The sequence below is a fragment of the Atta colombica genome, unplaced genomic scaffold (genome assembly GCF_001594045.1).
Source record: "Atta colombica isolate Treedump-2 unplaced genomic scaffold, Acol1.0 scaffold52, whole genome shotgun sequence".
Lineage (NCBI taxonomy): Eukaryota > Metazoa > Arthropoda > Insecta > Hymenoptera > Formicidae > Atta > Atta colombica.
Genome location: NW_017259542.1, coordinates 6,366 through 12,368, shown reverse-complemented (window position 1 = coordinate 12,368; position 6,003 = coordinate 6,366). Strand labels below are relative to the sequence as shown.

At 31.9% G+C, this 6,003-nt stretch overlaps 1 protein-coding gene across 2 annotated transcripts in view; it reads right to left on the bottom strand.

Moving 5' to 3' along the window:
- LOC108691832 (beta-1,4-N-acetylgalactosaminyltransferase bre-4-like) overlaps positions 1–6,003 on the bottom strand; it is a 132,938-nt gene that overhangs the window by 125,818 nt on the left and 1,117 nt on the right. The window lies entirely within an intron of this gene.

Here is a 6,003-nt window from a genome sequence, read left to right as displayed (position 1 = left end):
TATCGATTGCACATGAAGGCAATGCTGCTAGACGTGTACCGGTAAAGTCAACTGTGATTGAATGAAGAAATCCTCGAATCCCTCGTTGGTGCAGAGAATAAAAGTTGGAAAAGCTTTGAGGTCAAGGCTGAAACCTCACTGAGAATTCGCGAGAGAAAATAAATTGAAGGAACTTGAAAAAATCTTTCAATAAATTATATTTGATATACTTTTTATTAATATAATTTAATAATATAATTGCAAGAATTCTAATACAATTACATTTTTATTCGTTCATTTTATAGTACTTTTCATTTTACGCATATCAATACACTTTTATTTATATATTATAATATTTTTAGCTGTTCATTAAAGAGATCGAGAGAAACGAACGAAATTCTTACGCGGCAATCAAATATTGTTTCCTGAATCTCACGATTGTAGAAGTCAGTTACAATCTCTCTTTACTATGAAAACCTTGTCGTCGACTAGTGTTATCCACGAGATTAATTCACCTTTCACAAGAACATGACACAGCTCGCTCTCTCAATCGCGACGTCACGTCGTAATGGCTGACGAGAGTTATGGCATCAATTATACTAAAGCGATAAAGTGTCAAGTGCTACATCTGCGAGGAATAATAGCGACGAATCGCAACATCTGTCCTTGTCGTGTTCGTGCGATCAATATATCGCGCCGCGATAACTTCCGGTCGCGAGAGCATCGTCGTTAGCAAATGATTTGGCGAGATTTCTTGCTCATACTTAATAAGTGAGGAAAGATAAAGAAGCTATTCGGAAGGACGGAGGGCTGACTCGATGTTCCATTCCGTAATTAAGTAATTCTCCGTTGAAACAAACTTTCCTTGTCTGTCGGTTCTCTTCGACGGAATTGCATCCCTGATTAAATTACGTTGAAGCAGCCGCGGAAGCGAGTTCGGTGTCGACAACGGAAACAAGAAAACAATATTGATCCACTTTACTAACGCGACGTTTTACTTCGCTAGAGAAACGTGAGAAAAAAATACTGAACTAGTTTAATTACCCTCAGTAAATCAATAATATTATTACACAAACTATTATTACTAAATTACATTGTTTTCCCTTATTTAATTAATTAACAATAATTATTTTTTATTACGTAAAATATTAAATAAATATACATGTAATTTTTAAATATTCAAATGTTAGAAAGATATGTTTAAATATACATTTGTAATTATTTTACAGATTATTTATGTATGTATGTATGTATACCTTCTGAATTAATATGTAATATATACACATTATGACCATATTTTGTGTAATATGCTATGCTTGTGACGCATAAAATGTCTAATCTTCTTAAAAACATATACACATATAGTATATAATTCATTAGAAAAATGATTAAAATATCATCTTGCAGGCAAAGTTTGTCATACGATACACTGGGAAAGCCAAAGCTGCGTGAATAAAATAATAAGCTAATAATATTCTTATAAAAGCCAACAAGCAATTAATTAAGTTGAAAACATAAATCCTCATGGGAAATACTATCGCAAAATATTCCAGGACTTATTGTCCGTGTTAATAGCTTTCAGTCGAGCAATTTTTTCAAATTCTATTTTTAAAGTTTTTTTTCTATAAAAGATACTAATACGAGATTCGCAGAAAAAGAAAACAATGTATATTTCATAGTTTGTTAAAATAAAAATATTTTATTACTGTAGATTGCATTCTTGTTAGAAAAATAATAATAAAAATATTTCTAATGCTATTTGAAAGTAATAGATAAACGCAACTAAATAAATTACTATTAGATAAATAAATGTTCAAAGGATAATTAATAAATATGCGATGGATATCAGTCATCATGATATTATTGTGGTAATACATTTTCTTACGAGTCTAAAAAAATTTATTTATGGAAAACAAATTGAGTTCTAGTAGGAAATTCGAACTTCTATCGCATTTCCATGTTACCTGAACCGCTCGATGAAATTCAATGTTGCAATCGTATCGGATGTATAAAAATAATATGTAAAAATTATGGAAGCTGAGAAAAAAATGAAAGAGATATGGTTATATTATACAAACCAGTTTACACATAGACACGATTACATTAATCGCGCAATGAATCGCAATACACTAATGGATGAGTATCGTACAATTTCGCGGTCGTATCAGAATCGAGAACCGGCCGTAATTGTATTATATCCCAGAATAATCGAAGGGATCGATTGAACATTGGAGGAGCGTTTGGACGTGCAATACCAAATACGCTACAAACATAGCCCGTTCGGTTTGGATGGCCAGCTTCCATATATAATCGCGAGAGATAAACGATTAATCACAGCCACGTGCCCGATAACGATCGTCATTTCGACGATCTTACTGGCGATTTCAATACATTACGAGTGACTAGCGGCCATAACCGTGACGTTGTCACGGTCACTTATCGCGAAAGCGATAGCTCGTTATTGTTCCGGTTAGTAGACATTTAACGATCGTACATACCGACCGTATACACGAACACAATACGACAATTATTTAATTATATTACAAACAGAATGTACTACAGATCTGCGCTTCGCTTATTCAGGAAAGGCACGTATTTAATGAAACGCCAACAATCGTAAAATTCCATATTAATATTATTTGCGAAAACAACCGGCTACGTAAATTCAAATTTCGAACAAATCCATTAACATGAGAAGAGTAAAACACACACAAATGTATAAAAAAATCCATTAGCGTAAAAAAAAAAATCCTCTTTTTTTTTTATTTCCGTGTCTCCATCTCTGAAATTTATTTCGTGATGGATTACGAAAATAGATTCGAAAAAATGCGAAAAACTATTAAAATTATTTCAATTAAATTTTCACTCATTTTTAATTAAATTTTAAATCATTTTTAATTAAATTTCAATATATATACCTATTTAATTCGATCCCTTCCGTGTCGATATTAGCTAATAATTGAGATATTATCGGGATAATCCTTAATACAAAATTTATACAAGACATAAAATTACAAAATATAATACATTCTGTTTGTGCGACAGTATTCGCGTTTCGAAATTTATCGAAATTCTCTGTTTATCTACCACACGAAAACCACAATCGAACGCCAGCATTAATTACCACTACACGTAGCACGTAACTAATGACTCGTAGCATAATAAAGTACAATTTGTTGCAAAATTCGAATGACCAACCGATCTGACAGAGAATCGAATTTGTCGTAATATATCGAATCGACGCATACAATGGTGTAACGCCCGCAATGCTTCAATGTTATAATCGTCGAGATTTACAGTGCCCCATTAGCGTACAGAGGACTCATCTCGTTTTATGCAAATACGCAAAAAGCAGGCGTTGCGTTTAATCACATGCACGTAAGCACACGTGTCGGTCATTTTCACGCTTTGTTCACCGTTATATCGAATATCGAGTTCAAACGAGCACGATTATCCCTAATCATTTATCTGTTGTCCGGTATTTATTTTCCGTTTATTTCCTGAACAAAATCATTTAAATAAATCATTTAAAAGGAAAAAAATAGGCTTGATACACACAGAGTAAAATTAACGTTTTACAGAGATCAATTTTTATGAATTTTTGAAAATTTTGAAGGCAATGAACAAATGAAAGAATTTTACAAGGTAAAAGGTAAAAAGAGAAGATATTTATCGTTACAATTTTGTGCTTTTGAGCTAAAAAAAAATGAATATTTTTATAAAATGTACATATTTATCACGTAAGAGTTGGCGTTTTATATACTTAAACTTCTTCGTTGAGTGCTTCTAGAAGAGCGAAGTTTCGCACGATGTCGGGCATTATTTCGAGTCTCTCTCTCTCTCGAATAAACAAGAGAAACTACTCGTGACATGAGTAAGGAGGGTAAGATCCACTCTCTCTCTCTCTTGACGATGAAGCGAGAACTATTTTTTGCAGGGAAGAAAAAAGGCGCAGAACGCGCTATTCATCCCCGTTTTGTCCCCGCGCCTTTATCGATGCTCACGCTTCGTCTCCATGGATTAAAAACGTACTGTCGCGCATTTAGGTCACTATGCACGTAGGGGTTTCTGCATTGTTTTTTTGCACAATAGAATCGCAGTAATTTTGTTTCGAATTTCAAATATGCGACCGATCGACGCACGTAACTGTCAAAAATTATTCAAGTTGTCGCTGCTAAAAGTTATTTGACGTTCGATTTCTTTTATTGCAGTAATTCCCAATTAAATTGCGCGATAATTTATAAATATTCTTTGTTATATGTCAATTTATAATTTCATTCTAAATAATTTTTTTTTTCAATGATAACAATCTTCATATCTTAAATAGGAATTGATATACAAACTTGTGAACTTCTTAGTTCAGGATTTAGTTTTAACTTCTTCAATTTATCTCTCAAGTTTGAGAAAAAGATTAAAAACTAATAAATATGAATTTCAAACTTCCTGTTGTCGATAGCAGCGTGACTTAAAAATTCGAATGCTGCTTTCATTAAAAATCATTTTACTGCTTTAAGTATAAAGTCATTTTAGTGCTTTCCTTTTGCTTCTTGCTCCTCCATTTGTTGTAATAATTCGCAAATAAATTGATAAAGTTTTTAAAAAGTTTTTATTTGATAAAGTTAATTTGTAGTTTCATTCTGAATATCATTTTCTTAAATAGGTAAGTTTCTGTTTTAAACAGGAATCAATGTACGAACTTTCAACAATCCCTCGAATAATCCTAAAGCTCAAGAATAAGTTTTTAAAATATTTTTAAAAAGTTTTGTTAAAATAACCTTTCACACATTTTATTTACTAATTTTTTTTTTGCTTAAAAATATAATAATATTTCCCTTAAAATATCAAAGCAAATTACTGTTTAAAAATTCATACTGTAATTTCTAAATGAATGACAATTTAATTTATCATTGTGCATTAAAACAACTATTGTAATATTAATATATAACAGATTGACTATATAATATATTAACTTTATAACAGAATTCGTGTTCGTTAAAATCGACCGTATAAATTTGAAATTAACAGATTACAAAATACTCTCTATTGAAACTGCGATGTACGGTTTTCCGCGTTTGTGTATGTATTATACAAAGTTTGAAGTCGACATGGGAAAAGTAATCGTGTCCGGACATATTTGTACGGTCGAAAACGTGCCAAATTATATTCACGGAATTTCGGAGCGGTGCTTCACGAGTTTAATAAGCGACGAATTGCAGCGTATTCGCGAACTTATTTCTACAATCTCATTTAGCCTGCGCTGCGCATTAATGCAAAATGCGCGGGCTACGTAGTTTCGTGTGTGTCTCGTTAAACAAAATGAATCGTGTAATTTCGGCATATTAACTTTCCTGCAGTATCATAATCCGAGAAACGACGGTACAGCCGAATGCACGCGAGAGTTTAATATCTTTATTTTTAAATCTTGACGAAAGAGAAGAGAGAGAGAGAGAGAGAGAGAGAGAGAGAGAGAGAGAGAAATATATATCTCAATTGCTTGTCACTGCACGCAAACTAAAATTGGCTGATAAAAATGAAATACTTGAGATATTACGCTCACGATTATATATAGTCACGAAATTGTACGGACAGTGTCAACATAGAAATTTAAACTATCCGAGCGTTGAAAATTGTACAAGCACTGGTAGTTTCACAATTAATTATCCAAATATAAATCAACAATTTGAAGAAATCATCGATGTCACGGCGTACTGTCTGGATAATTAATTCGCGATTGTATTTCATTCTAAACTATTTTTTTTCGTGTAGCTTCTGTTCAAAAATTAAATATTCGGAATTTATTTAATATCTATTGCGTATATCTAATCAGTGATCACTATCTATCCATTTTAGGCAATATCTATAATTTGCATCAGAAATTCAAGGATAGAAAATTGTTTACAATTTTTAAGTACATCATACATAAAGTACATCATAACATAAAAAATATTTGTAGCGTCAGAATATACGCATATAAACAATATTTATTAAATTATCAGAATTAATTTATTATCGTGTGTATATTTA